Here is a 12,856-nt window from a genome sequence, read left to right on the forward strand (position 1 = left end):
GAATAAGAGGCTCACCACGATGGTGCCGGCGACGAGATCGGCGCGGGCGATCGACGGCGGTGAGGACGGGAACAGAACAGGACGGACAACCAAACCTAGACAAATCTTGAGGAAAATGGAGTTTGGACAAGGAGCTTCGAGAGGAGAAAGCTTAAGTGTGGCTCAAGCATTTCATCGAACACCTGATGTGCATAGGAGGTGAGCTAGAGCACCACAAAGCTCTCCCATGGTCGGCCAAAAAACAAAACAGTGCACTGCTCTGCTCGTGGGCAGGGGTATATATAGGCCTCTCTTTAGTCCCGGTTGGTGGCTAAAACCAGGACTAAAGGACCACATTTGGTCCCGATTCCAGCCACCAACCGGGACTAAAGGTTGTGGGCCAGGAGCGAGGCCCATTAGTCCCGGTTCGTGTCTGGAACCGGGACCAAATGGGTTAGATGAACCGGGACCAATGGCCCCCGAGGCCCGGCCGCCCCCCTGACCTCGCGAACCGGGACTAATGCCCTCTTTGGTCCCGGTTCGTGAGTGAACCGGGATTAATGCCCTTACTCAGGCCTCAACCAAAGCCCTATTTTCTACTAGTGTATACGAATTATTGTTGTCGGTATATTTTGGTACAACCAACGTAGTGAGTTCCTTATTCACAAGGTAACTCCTACACTAATGATTACCCTTACATGTTAAGCATGTGATCATCTAAATGACGGGATTTGAGTTGAAGGATCTAGGTAAAACCTCGAGCACCTTCACTCATACATTATGGTACACTATGTTGTCTATATCCAAAATATATTGGAGAAATTCATTGTGGACAAATCTTATGCATCCATAACTCGCACGGCTTTGTTCTCTAGACGTAGAGAAAGATCCATTAAAACCATGAGTTGATGAGAATGCGATATTGGGACATAAAGTTTCGTATCGTAGTGCCATTGGACCCACCACAAATAATTGGTTGGGGTTTAGGAATATATTTTGTTATCTCCAAGGCATCAAACATCTTGTCAGTTATTCCAGTTTTAGAGAAATCTGGACACCAATATCATTGGATAAATCGATCAGATCCCCACTATGTTAGATCATAGACAAGCTTTGGGTTCCTCCTAGGTGTGGTAGCCATACCATGAAAGTCTTCGAAACAGACATTAGTGGCTACATCCACCAACCATTATCTCAAAGATAATGTTGCCTGTGTTGTCCGGATGCAAACAGGTTACACAGTAAGCAATATCACTATATTGCTCATCTTGCAAATCAAATCACGTGACAATCTCGTTGATTTTTCTATGAAGTCTCTACCAACTTGAACATTTCAGAAACATGTTCATGGAATTGGTATTCGATGGCTTCGGGATTTGCAAGTACCGGGGGGAGTATCTTCCTGAATTACTCCTGTTCAAAGCATCATATTATACTTTTTTTCCTTTATGAGTTTATTTTTACAGGTTCTCATCAGGGTTTTTAATGAGGTAATATCAACATCAGATCATATGTCATACTTTCTGTTTCCCCCACCAGGGTTTTTATAAAAGTATACACGACATATTTATTGTCCTATAAACTCTATGGATTTTCTCATATCGAGTTAAAAGAGACAATTGTTATTGTATGTCATATTATTTTCTTCTTATATTTTCCCCACTAGGTTTTAATGGAGTTTTCAATGATATATCAGATCACACTCTTTTCCCTTATGAGATTTCTCTTGAAGTTTCTCATAAATGGTTTTAACGAGGTGACATATGCAATACTTTCCATTTTTTCCCCACTCGGGTTTTTAAAGCAAAGTATACAAAGCATATTTATTGTTCTTCAAAGTCACCAATGAGTTTTCTCCTTAAAAGTTTTTTCTCATATGAGTTATCAAGGAGACAGTAATCATAGTATGTTGCATCTTTTTCTCCTTATTATTTTCCCCACTAAGTTTAAAGGAGTTTTAACAACATATCATTATTATTTCCTCATATTTTCCCACGGGTTTTTGGATGAACTCTCAAGATTATACAAAGGATTTTTCAAGATGGAAGATGAATATACAAGACACCTTCAATGATGTTCAAGAAGCCTTCAATAATGATCATGAAGCGGTGTTGTACAAGGGAGAGTGTTAGGAATTAATTAGTGGATTAATTAGCATATGCTAATTAATGATCCGTCATTAGCAAGGGGTGTGTCCAACTCCGAAGAGTCATGTCCCTTCTCTCTATTGTCAAAAGACACGTGTTCTGGAGGGATGCCTCCGAGCAAGCACCTCTTCTTCCCATCTCTTCTAGATGTATACATACTTAAGAATTAATAAAAATCAGGACTAATCGTCCATTCACTTTCATTCAATCTCGTTTTACTCTGACAAGCGTGATTTTTTTTTTCTGTTCTCTTGTCTGTGTACATCTGAAACAGTCTACTTTCAGAAATAAAAGAAAATTGTCTCTTTCCCATCGACACTATCAGTACTCACGTAGATCACGAGTTAATTGCACTGCCATGTGACTGTCACAAGGTACGTACTCCGCACACATCGAGTTTATCACCACTTGCTCAAAATGACATCACTGGTATCGTCCGTGCCGCACGTTTGCGCGTAAAATCAGTCTACCAGTAGCGTCGTAGCTCTCGTGCAAAAAAAAATATTAGTATATTTTCTGGTCAAACCTCGGCTGGGAGATGACCAAAGTCGAAATGAATATATGTCCAATGGTTATCGTACGGAGTGATTTGCGGCTCTATTACCACCGTCGTTCGTCTGATAAGCATGTGATCCACCGATCCGGTTCGACGCCCTGCCTTAACTTTAACTAGCTGTGCTCTACAGTCATACCGTCCCAAAGCCAAAGCTGATTTTTTTTTTTAGGAAAACAGCAAAGCTGCTTGGCCTGGAAGAAATGGAATGTGCTCGTTTATGTAAAGGTTGAATTATTGTCTCGCCTCGGTTCATTTTCATCTCTCCTATCGTGCTTCTGGAATCTGAAAAAAAAGGATAGAATTCTCAACCGTAGAGGTAGAGGTATATTCCCCGACGCCATGATTGCTCGCGTATGCACGCACGCACAACACATTGCGCTCTTTCTCCGTCCAGATTTTCTTCTCCTACTCCCATTTTTATGAGGTTTCATAATCCACTTCAACGTTTCGAAAGACCTTATATACATCTGTTCAAGGTCTTATATTATATTCAGGCCTGACCACCTAGGCGCCGTTACTGTTTATACATCATACATCATCATCTTATTTTCGGAGTCTTTGGAAGAGACTGCACGCCTTAATTTGTTAGTACTAAACATTCGACGCTGCGGGCTAGGTATTTTTGGATCTAGAGAATTCGTGCGTGGACGATAAGAATGGCCTCTTGAATCCGTTTCAGATAAACACTATTCGTGGCCGCGTGCGATGACTCAATAGTGGTGTAGACTGCCGATGTGGCACGGTGATCAGTCCAGTCCGTGGAGCTCCCGGGTCCTAGCGCGCGGATGCGACGGATTCCTCGGATCGCTACCGCCGGAGAGCCCACGTGTTACTTAAGACGCGACGTGCCCTTTTTTGTCTTCCAGCCGCATCATCTCCACGCACATGCATGTGAGCTCCAGTCGAGACTAAACCTTGCTCATCTTCATTAGTTAATCAAATCCTGCAAACTCCAAAACGCCTTTTTCACGACGCGTAGATGGAGATATATACTTACATGATATGAGACGTTTATCCTTTAATTATGGCAGCGGATGAAACTTCTACACGTTTCTAATGGTCTGACGTGGTGTTAAAATATAGAGCTGAGCTTTAGGTCCACAAAACAATTTGAGAAAAATCCCTAAGAGTTGGTGTCATGAAAAGATGGTGGATTGTCTAAAGAAATAAATGAAAAGATGGTGCAAAAGTTTAGTCCCACCTAATTTTTGAAGAAGAGTGGAGACCCTTTTATAAGAATTACTATTGCACGTGGCACTGAAGTTTGAGAATAGAAATAATACACACGCGCTCATCCTCCGCCGCCTCGCCTCCACGTGCACGTGTCGTGTTCGTGATTGAACGTGAATGCCGCTCTTTGCGATTCTGCATTGGAAGAGGGTGATTAAGTTTTTGGAGAGCGTCATTTTCATCCATTACTTCGTCTACTTCCTTTTTACCTTCGAAATTGTCATGTCTACTTAAGCCGAGAGGAATGTTGTTGTTGCAGCCGACAAGAAGGCAGCCTAGGAGGATGCCGCCACGACTTCGAACTGGCCAACTGGAGGGTACAATTTGTTCGTCACTCTCATGTTTATTTTTGCGTTGGTTGTACTAACTATTTGTGTAGATATTTCTGCTATATGCGTAATACATACCTACATAATAGGATATACGTATGAGTTTAATTTTTTCAATGTTATGTTCATGATCTATGTATGATTAAATCAGTCAAAAGATTGCTAATTTATTCAACAATCCAAAAACCTAATATTTCTAGGAAATTTATGATTCATGGCTTTTCTGCAACATTGAAACCGAACCCATTTACTGGTATACATTTTAAGCGTTGGCAGAGGAAAACTACTATGTGGCTCACAACAGTGTACGTGTTCTGGGTCGTTGGTGACCCTCCTGAAGGAATGGTTACTCCTGTACAGGAAAATGCGTTCAAGGAGGCCACCATCGTCTTTGTTGGAGCCATTCTGAGTGTATTCGAGACAGACTAGTTGACGCATATCTACATATACTAGTTGTAAGGAATTGTGAGATGTGCTTGAAGCCAAGTTTGGTGCAACCGATGCTGGAAGTGTGATGTATGTCACGGAGCTCTTCCATGATTATAGGATGGGTGAGAGTCGTCATGTATTGGACAAGGATCATGAGATACAATGCATCGTTAAGGACCTTGAGCTTCTCAAGTGTAAGTTACCGGAAAAGTCTGTCGTGGGATGCATTATTGCTAGTCTGCCTCCTTTCTTGAGGAGCTTTGCTACTGCTCTGAAACATCAGAGATGTGAATTCTACTAGAGACGTGAATTCTTAGTAGAGAATGTCATTGGTTATCTTAGTGTTGAGTAGAATTCAAGAGCAAATGACTCAATACAATAAAGGGGCTAAGGGAACTTCTGTCTTCAATATGGTACATAAGAATTTCCACAAGTTCAAGAGAAATAAAGGGGGCCCAGCAGAATACCGACATCAAAAAGAAAGATAAGAAGAGTAACAAGAAGAAAAAGAAGAAACATGTCTACTCAATTTTAGTGGCGATGGTCACCACACCAGCAAGTACACGGAGAAGTTTAAGAAGCCGGGATAGGACTTCAAGTCTGTCAACATGATCATGAGCAACAGTGATAGTGGGACATCTTGGTATGGTAATTTATTTACTGTTGACGATGCAATATCATTAGATCTCTCGACAGGGGTCCATGACGGTGTGTTGTACCAGGGGTGGCTCTCTCAAGGGAGCTTGACCTCGGTACCAACCGGGGGCCACTTAGCCCAATACAAGGAAGATGCCCAAGGGAGCACTAGAGACCTTCATGTCTTCCAAGACTAAGTGTGGTGGCACCATAGATCACATTCACTGCCATGTAAACCCTAGACCTCCCTACCTATATAAAGGAAGGTCGGTCCCCTGATGACCCACAAGTATAAGGGATCGCAACAGTCTTCGATGGTAATAGTTCACCCAAATTTATTGATTTGACACAAGGGGAGTCAAATAATATTTATAAACCTCAGCAATTGAGTTGTCAATTCAACCACACTTGAGAAGTTATTTCTCTGTAGTAAAATATGTAGTAGCACAATAGTATGATAGTTTTGATAGCAATGGTAATACTCCCTCCTTTCCAGTTTATAGGGCTCAAATCTTAAATCTCATCAACCAAGGCATTTTGTGAGTGGAGGAATGTATCTCATAATTTACAAAACTACTCAAATTAACCTCATGCATTAATTTGGATTAATTGCAGTGCATGCTTGCTTGGCCACTAGATGAGTAGGAACATCACATGCATTAGTGTGTTCCTTTTTAATTCTTGCATGCAAAGATTTAATGCACCTCGAAAACTAAAAATGAGAGGGAGATGAGCCCTTTAAATTGGAAAAACAAAAAGTTGAAATAAGCCCTATAAACCGGAAAGGAGGGAGTAGTAGCAACAGTAACGATAACGATTTTGTAGTGATAGGAACAGTAGCAGCGACAGTAGTAACTTGATAAAGACAATATGAACAAAGCGTGAGCATTGGATCAACGATGGATATTTGTATGAATGACATTCATCATATAACAGTCACAACCTAGAGCGATACACAATGACTCCAATTCATCAGTTCAATGTAGGCACATATTCCGTATATAGTCATACGTGCTCATAATAACTTGCTTATAATAAGAACTTGCATGACATTTTTAGTCCTACCCTCCTGTGGCAGCAGGATCCTTAAGGAAATCTAAAATAAATTAAGGCCTCCTTTTAATAGAGAACCAGAATAACGCATTAACACTTGGTGAATACATGAACTCCTCATATTACGGTCATCACTATCGTGGGGTTAACACGACCGATGCCCTAGTGAAAGGACTTAGGTGCAAGGCCACCGCTACAGTGACTAGCTTGAAGGGGTTGAGCGGGATGAAAGACACGAGTTTACCCAGGTTCGCTCCCTCACATTCGCGGTAAAAGTCTATGTCCTGCTTTTAGTTGTATTGCTTGAGTCTCGATTACAAAGGAGCAGATTTGCTTGACCTAGCTATCAATTGATTGTAACTTAAGTTTACCCGTCGCATGGAGTCGCCATTATATGCACAGGTCGAGGCCCTGGGCTTACAAGAGTCCGGGTCGGGTCATACTTCGTGACCAACCCTGGTTCTAAATCGCCTTGCCTTGCTAAGCAAGTTGCCATCGGGCGGCTTACACTTCCGGGTCATGCACTGTCTTCTGGCCTTGGGCCTACATCCGACTCACCATGTAGTCGCCTCCCTGGTTCCATGTCCTGGTCTCTTGCATGTTTAAAGCCTTACTATTAAGTCGCCAACATCTTAACCCGGCCCTTCTAGGGCGGGTTATATCGTGGGGTCATATCCCCAACATGAGGCCCTAGATTGATTTGAACTTGTTCATGTCAATCTTCAACGCCTCTGGTTGGCGAGTCTTCTTTTATTCTTCTTACTGTTTAACCTTGAACAAATCTTCATAACCAGACATATGAAAGGACGGCATCATCTTCATAAGCTTAGGAAAACCCTCATGACTTCACAACTGATCTTTCACATTAATCAACCATTCCGAGAATTGAGGCGCCCCCTTTGTTGCAGTAGTTATTACGTCAACTTGATTTTTGCACATGCATGTTACCGTTCCCTCTTTTTCCCTTATAAATAGGCATGGGGGCTGCTCTTTTCACTTTTCACCCCCGTCGCCTTCTCTTCTTCTTCCTTACGACGCCTTTCGTGACCGGAGCTCCGCCGCATCAGTCGAACCGCATCTGCCACTCCGCGGAGGCCGCTGCATCAACCTGTTGTTACCAGAGCTCAGCAGCACGCGCCCGCTCATCTCCATCGCCGCCAGGTACCATTTCTGCACCCTTTCGTATCTGCATTAGGTCACCCGAGTTCTTAGGAGTTCATCGGCGTTCATCGTAGTTCTTCATACCTTTGACTAGGACCTGTTTCCAATCCAAAAACGCCACAGAAACACTACGGTAGCTAGTTTAGCATCTATCTTGAATCTTGAATAGACCTCTTCTTCTACAGAATCGATAAACAACCCACTCGCTTTTCCACTACCACCATTAGGTTTTGCAATTATTTTTTGAACTGCCTGTAGATTCCTGAATATAGTTGCAACTTGCGGAACTTGTGTGCCCACACTTAGCAATATCTTCAGTAAGTCTCTGCTTATATGACCCACCAGCCTACTATCGGCTCACACTTTCATACTTTAACACTCCGTATCTCATCGTCTTGATAGTCACCTCACTCTCGTAGTTAAGGCGACTCTAATTTCCCAATGGTTCATTATTGTTGATATATCATGTAATTGCTTAGGTGGCTTACCGTTGTAGTTTTAACCCGCCATACACTTATCTGCAGCTTTTAACCCGGCCAAACATGTCTAAAACTCCCACCCCTTGTGACTGGGAAGCCTCCCAAGTCTCAGAGCTTATGCTCAATGAGTATGTGGTCATGGGTGTCTTACCAGCTAAGGAAGTTATCCACTGGCAGGATTCTGGTCCTGAAACTATTCCTGAGCCCAGAGAGGGGGAAGTTGTAATTTTCATGGATCACCACATTCATGGTTTTTCACTGCCCGGGTGAAAAAAATTCGGGACACTCTGCATTTTTACTAACTTCATCCTCAAGATATCGGTCCCAACTCCTTCTCCAATCTATGTCAGTTTCAAGTATTCTGTGAAGTATATCTGCAAGAAGAACCCACTGTTGATCTCTTTAAGGATTTATTTTATATCAACCGCCATACTGAGATGACAGATGGGCCTAGTCTAGAACTTGGAGGTGTTTCCATACAGAGGCGGAGAGATGTGACCTTTCCCTCAGCCGTACTGCCTAGCCATCCCAAGGGCTGGAACCGCACTTGGTTGTATTGCCGAAACACTGCTTCGGCTGAGGAAAACCGATGTTGGGTTATCGCTCCTACCGGCTCAGCACCAGCAGCGAACTTCCTGGTCGATTAACTGCCACAGAACATGCTCAATACACACACATATTTTCAAAGATAAGGGCTTTAATCGCCAATGGCTTAACTAGTCGACTTGACCCGCTACTAGGTCTCATGGAGAATCTTTCCACTGAGCCAACGCGACAGCTTAATGTGCTGGTACACTGATGATGTGAAGAACCCGCAACGCTACAACCAGAAACCTCTAACTGACAAAGAAGTCAATGAAATGGTCAAGTCACTGCTTGGGGAAACTCAAGAAAACTGCAATAAAACAGAGCTGAATCCTTTCTGCACTCTTAACTTGGCTTCTGCAGTAAGTTCTTTGAGTAAACATTCTTCTTTACTTATTCATCTTTTTATGCCTCATATCCTTTTAAATTGCTGCCAATGTCTATGCATACATGTCGAATCTTCTTTCTAGAAGAAAAAATAATAACAACCCCACCAGCTAAGAAGAGCAAAGCGGTGAAGCCCAGTGGTCCATAAGAAACAGACAGCAGAAGAGCTACTCCAGTTAAATGAGTCGGAGGTAGAAATTGACTCCCTTGGAATTGTCTCCATGCAACTTAATGATGTTGATTCCTCTCAGGACGAAGTGGAGACAAGTCATGCCCCCTAAGCATAGGCAATTACTTTCTCCTCCGACTCAGAATCCTTGCCAAGAAAGAAAACCCGGTGGGTCATCCAGAAAGTAAGATTTTCTCATCCTCTTGCTTATTTGGACCCCAAATTTCTTTTGAAGAAGTAGCAGCGTGAGTCTAGGCGTTAGACCCAGAGCGGAGGCACTGAAGATCTTGTGACTGGTTTATCCAAGACACCAACTCCTCAGAAACGTCGCTGCCGGATTTCGGGTTCCGCAAACCCTTGATAGGTTCGACCTCTGGGGTGCATGCAGAGATTTCAACCTACCCAGCCTGCCTACTTGCGATCCTCATAGCCTAGCACGACGAGCTCAAAGGGACAGAGAGACACAACAGTTTATCCTGGTTTGGGCCACCTTGCGGTGTAATACCCTACTCCAGCTTTGTAGTGGATTGCCTCAATGGGCTGAGGATTAACTAGTACAGTGGATGAACAACCTCGGGAGGTGAGGTGTTCTTGAGCTCGGGTGAGCTGGTGAAGTGGTGAGAGAGGAATGGATCTCCTTCCTTCGGGTCCCCTTCTATGGTGGTGGCTAAGTCCTATTTATAATGGCCTTGGTCCTCTTCCCAAATGTTGGTGGGAAGGGATCCCACAACGGCCAGATTTGAAGGGGGACAAGAAGTACATCCTATCCTGACTAAAGTGATATTCGCCTGCAAAAGCCTCTGGCCGTGACGATGTGGTGGGCTCGGCGATGACCTCCGTCCTGCCGTACTGGCGGTCTTGGTCTTCTTGCACCAGAATGGAAACCTTTGGCTGATTCCTCGGGACTCCGCCCCCCTACTGCTTGCTTCCCTTGCGCCAAAGAGGAAACTGGTACTCTGCACCCACTGGCGTCCGCCTGCCACCCGCCTGGCCTTGGTCGTCATGGCGCACGTCAGCTGAGCCTCGTGAGGTGCACCTTGCATAGAAGTCTCCGCTTCTCGGGAGCCAGCCTGTGTTGGTCGATCCCCTTGGAGGTCTTGGCATCGCCTGCCTCGCGAGGCTTGGCCCCTCGCGAGGGTCTTGAGTTGTTGATGCTGAAGCTGGGCCATACCAGATAGTCGATGGAGCCATGCAGTGGGCCGTAGGCAGGCAAGTCTGGGTAGCCCCATATCCAGAACGCCAACAGTAGCCCCTGGGCCCAAGGCACGCTCAGACTTGGTTTCTCGGTGAAGCCAAAGGGAAAGGGCGGAGCGTCGCGGGCCCTAACCGCCTGCGGCCTTGAACGATGCATGGCGATTGATTGGACGTGGGTGTCTCCACTTCCCCACGCTGCCCCGACAATCGTTTGACTTGACAAGTCGATGCTGCATGCAGAAGATCATCATTACGCGAGGTCGTGGAGGCCGGCAGTTGTCCTTCCTCCGGCTATAAATGAGGGGAGGGGCAGAGCCCCCTTTCGCTCATCTCTTCCTTCGTCTTCCCGCTGCTCGTCCCTTCTCCTTCTCCACCTTGCTGTAGCATCCATGGTGCCAATCAGGAGATTTTCTACGGCAAAAAAGGGGAAGGCCCCTCAGGAGGGGCCTGATCCACTCCCGCCGAAGAAGCAGTTCTGCCATCCATGCAGCGTGAGGCAGGAGGTGACTAGGCCTTGGCAATCAAGACCTCCACCCAGCTTCCCCCTTCCTCTGTACGTCCGCACACAAGACGGTGACGTGCGCCATCGAGCAATCCCTAGTGGCGGTGAACCAGCCGCTGCCGTCCTGCCTGCCGAGCCACGGACCCACGCCAAGAGTAGCTCGTGCGAGTTCATGGTGTGGGCAGCGATGCCACCCGCCTCATGGATCCGGCTCCCGAGGTTCTTCACCGGTGAGCTGCCGCCAAGGGGGCCACTTAAGCTGTGGCTGAAGCACGCCGGGTACTGCAGCTTGGCCACCGGGGCTAAGGTTGAGGTGGTGCCCTCTGGTGACGTCTTCATGACCCGTGGATGGGGCGAGGTTGCCCAAGCCTGCCGCGCAGAGGGGGCCCTCACGATCCACTACGAGTACGACGGCGCCTCCACCTTGTTCTTCAAGGTCTTCGACAAGGAGGGTCGGCGGCTAGAGTGCTGCCCCGTGGGAGGCAGCCCGCGGGATGCGGCCGTGGGCGCCGGACCTGCTTCCGTCCCCATCGGTGCCTCCTCCAGTAGTAGCGACGACTCTTGGGAATCAGCGATTCTCCTGAGCCCGGCGAATCTCCGGAGTCCAGCGACGACAGCTATGTGCCGCCAAGCTCCTGTCGCGGCCGGAGCGCGGCAGCGGCTGCCACTCGGCGTCGTCAGTGATGCGCGTTGGCCTGGTTGGAGCTTTTCTTCTTTTGTTTCCCTGCGCGGAATTAGGAATAGCCCCGCAGGGGCATGTAAGGATCAAAATGCTTTAATTCCAGCATTGTTCTTTTTGTTTTCATGATGAAATCGCGTATCCCTATCTAGAACGGTTCCCCCCTTTCCTCCCCTTAGGTAGCGTGTCGCTCTACGCCGTCGGGACCCAGTCTCCAGGCAGGCTGCGGCTGTCGCTAGTATGCCAGGTCGTGATGCCGTGGTCAAGGCTAGGAGGTGAGCGGCCCGAGGTCCGGTGAGAGCTCATGAGGCGCGATGCTCATGAGGCCCCCCTTGGCGTGCAAGCAGCTACCCAAGAAACGGAAACGGGAGTGAAACTGCCTGAGAGGGACTGCGAGACTCGAGTGAGCGAGTTGCGAGACTCATGCCGTCGTGTGAGCGACTTATCTTTTAGAAAACCCGCATCGATTCCTATGAATGGTGCCCATTCATGCCCTTGTGGTAGCGTCACAAGGTAGGGCCCGTGACGCTCATTCCCCTTCCTTGCTTGTCTTCGTGCTCTACGTCTTCGGGTCCCGGCCCTCGAGCAGGCTCAGCCGCCGCTGGTATGCCAGGTTGCGATGTCATGGTCAAGGCTAGGGGGTGAGGGCTGGAGAGCCAGTAGGGGCTCCTGAGGAGCGATGCTCAGGAGCCCCCCCTTTAATGTGCAACCGACTCACGGGGAAAGGTGGTGACCGTCGGGGCCCGCTCGTAGCTAGGCTTCAGGTGAACCTGCGTGTTAGCTGGCAGAAGAGATTGCAACTCCCTATGGTGCTGACTTCCTATCCTCCAACCTTTGGTGGGAAGACAAAGGCACCGAGGACCTGGTGAGGTGGCGTGCGCAAGGCAGGCTGTGAGCCAGAGCTCGGTTCTCGGGTTTATCAGAGTTGCTGGGACGGACCCAAGCACAAGCGTCGTGCCAGCGTGAGTAGTTTCCGTTGCAGGACAAGCATAGGACGAGTTTGCAATGTAAGTGGACCGCCAGGCGGATAGGCCTCGAAGCAAGCAGGTGACGGTAATAAAACAGCTCATGAGAGATGGTTAGGCAATTCTGGCGAATGCAAGAAGGATACATGTTGCAGGGATGGACCCACGCGACCTGGGGATAGTGCAGCCCGAGGGGTGCCCCCAAACTGAACGAACTAAAAGATGTCACCTGGCACCGTTGCTGAAGAGATGTCGGGGTAGTAGAAGATGCGCGTTGATGAAGTCGTTCCTCATGAGCCGCCTTGGCCCTGAGCCTCGGGAGGCTCCGGGAGCCTGGGGGCTCCTGAGGATCCATCTCCACCTCCGCCAGGATCAC

Source organism: Triticum dicoccoides, chromosome 1B (assembly GCF_002162155.2).
Source record: "Triticum dicoccoides isolate Atlit2015 ecotype Zavitan chromosome 1B, WEW_v2.0, whole genome shotgun sequence".
Classification (NCBI taxonomy): domain Eukaryota; kingdom Viridiplantae; phylum Streptophyta; class Magnoliopsida; order Poales; family Poaceae; genus Triticum; species Triticum dicoccoides.